The sequence below is a fragment of the Octopus bimaculoides genome, chromosome 21, assembly GCF_001194135.2.
Source record: "Octopus bimaculoides isolate UCB-OBI-ISO-001 chromosome 21, ASM119413v2, whole genome shotgun sequence".
NCBI lineage: Eukaryota > Metazoa > Mollusca > Cephalopoda > Octopoda > Octopodidae > Octopus > Octopus bimaculoides.
In genome coordinates this window covers 37,610,322-37,612,824 of record NC_069001.1, presented here as the reverse complement: position 1 = coordinate 37,612,824, position 2,503 = coordinate 37,610,322, and the positions used below count along the sequence as shown (strand labels likewise).

The 2,503-nt window shown below is 35.2% G+C and overlaps 1 protein-coding gene across 2 annotated transcripts in view; it reads right to left on the bottom strand.

Moving 5' to 3' along the window:
* The window catches only part of LOC106868785 (putative aldehyde dehydrogenase DhaS), an 18,597-nt gene that overhangs the window by 15,187 nt on the left and 907 nt on the right, over positions 1-2,503 (bottom strand). The gene's annotated exons all lie outside the window — the stretch shown is intronic.

The following is a 2,503-nucleotide window of genomic DNA, read 5'->3' as shown; positions in this document are numbered from 1 at the left end:
CTGTTTTGACAATTATTATTATTATTATTATTATTATATGGTGAGAGAGAGAAGAAAAGGGAATATTCTACTTTTATAGGTTTTTTTTTTTTGAGGCATAGATTTATATATATATATATATATATAATAATTTTTTTCCAGAGGATGTGGCAACCGTTACCAATATAGCATAAGAACTTACCTTAGGAGATCATTAATTAGATTCCTTAAGGGTCGTTCTCACAGTTTATATTTATATCATAAGATTTTTAAACTTTTAAATTTTCATATTCAAAAGAGACAGAGACTTCAAATTCGATATATCGATTTATTCTATATATATATGTTTGTGTGTCTGTGTTAGTCCTCCCACCAACTGATGTTGGTGCGTTTACGTCTACGTAACTTAGCGGTTCGGCAAAACAGAACGAAGTACTACGCTTAGAAAGAATAAGTGCTGGGGACGATTTGTTCGACTAAAGGCGATGTTCCAGCATGGCCGCAGTCAAATGAATGAAAAAATAAAAGAATAAAAATTTATAAGGATAATATTTATAATGAATCTGCCGTTTTTTGATGGGTCGCTTGACAATTGACTAGTTTACATAATTCTGCGGTTCGGCAAATGACATCGATAGACAAAAGCACCAGACTTTAACAAAAAAAAAAAAAAAAAAATAATAATAATAATAAGCACACTGAAACAAGTAAAAAGATAATGAAAAAAAATCAAAAAGAATGAAAATGTTTCATAAGGCGTGCATGTAGAATAGCGTCGGTAAAAACAACAGGTTCTGGATTAAGTAAAAGCGGAGTTATTTGTTTTTGTTAAAGACTTCGGATCATCGAAGGCTGATCAAATCAATTTCTTTATATCAATAACTTTTATACTTCTGTGGGGATTGTTTGAGAATATAATGGGTTAATTCTTATTAAATCAAAAATATGACATTAAACACTTCCTGATGGAGTTATTAAGTGTGACAGATATTGTAATTTCCGACAGCCTGTTACAAACAATAGAACGGGATTTTTTACTTGACAACACTCGAACTAGCGGTTTATATGCATTATATGCATTTATGCATCCCATCCTTTATTCAGACATACTATACCTAGGTGCAAATTAGCTTACGTTCTTCTTTTAAGACAATGTGGAGTGATGTAAGGGAGGTTTGGCCAAAACAAAACCGATAAACTAAAATGGTAACTATTTTTCACTAGGTCACGAACGTTCACTTTCATTTCGCCATAATAATTATTTCTATCATAGCCCAAAATTTGGTAGGAGGGGCAAATCGATTACATCGACTTCGAAAGGATAAAAAGCAAAGACGACCTCGATGAAATTTTAACTCAGAACTTAAAAGACAGACGAAATGTTGCTTGCATTTTGCACTTTTCGCCATAAAATTGTATTTTTCTGGGTCTTTATGTTCTGAGTTCAAATTCCACTGTGGTCAACTTTGCATTCCATCCTTTCAGAAGTCGATAAAATAAAGTATCAGTCAATTACAGGATCAATGACATTGACACACCCTCTTTGCCGGCCTCACGTCTAGATTAGAAAACAATTATTAATGCTAGCATTAACCCCGAAAAAGTTTGGGGGAAGGAGCAACCAGGGGTATGTAATTGAATACATCAGAGTTTCTCACAAGGGGCAGCCTCCACCTAACATGTGGGAGATGGAGGGCTAAGAGAATTTAAAATCAGTAAACAAACTGCTGTGTTTAAAATAAAAATCAAGATGGTTTTAAAGATTTAAACTTGTCTAACGCCCTCGCAAAAGAAATGGGAATTATTCGGCTGCTATTTTCATACAGGGGTAAAGGGGCAAAATGTATACACCCAAATATTTTGATGTTGGGCATTTATTTGTCAGGCTTATTTCCACCAGAGAACAGGGGAGAGCGAGGATCCGTTAACGATTTAGGGCAACAATATTGAACGGTCTGCTCCCTGTTTTAGGGAAACAAGGGGTACGATCACTTGGTAAAGAACCGTCATTTGTTTTTTTTTTATATATATAAATTCTATGTCCCACACACACTGAACCCCCTATATATATTTGTTTTATCGAACCTGAATGAATGAAAGTAAAAAACGACCGAAGTGTCAGCAATGAATTTTATCCAGCATCCCAACCAATTCTGTTAGCCACCATCAGTACCAAACTGTACCACAACTTTAGCCCCAAAGAGAGACGAATCATCGAGGGAGCCTCTACGAGGTCGTCAGAAAGAAAGAAACGACATATTGGTTGATGTAGTCGTAGATACGGTAAAGAAAACAAAAACAGGCGAGGTGGTTACGGTTGGAATAACTTTGATCACAGGTCTGTCTGTTTGATCAGGACTGACCTGGGGTTAAACAAAATCAAGCTCAAACGGACTTTGACATTAATTAACTTGCAATTGACAACTTTATACACGAGAGCCTCTCAGAGGTCGATCTGCTAATTAAAAATAGCAGTCAAAAGCCTTGGATCGTATCGGCTTGAAAAAAGACACGTTTGATAAAG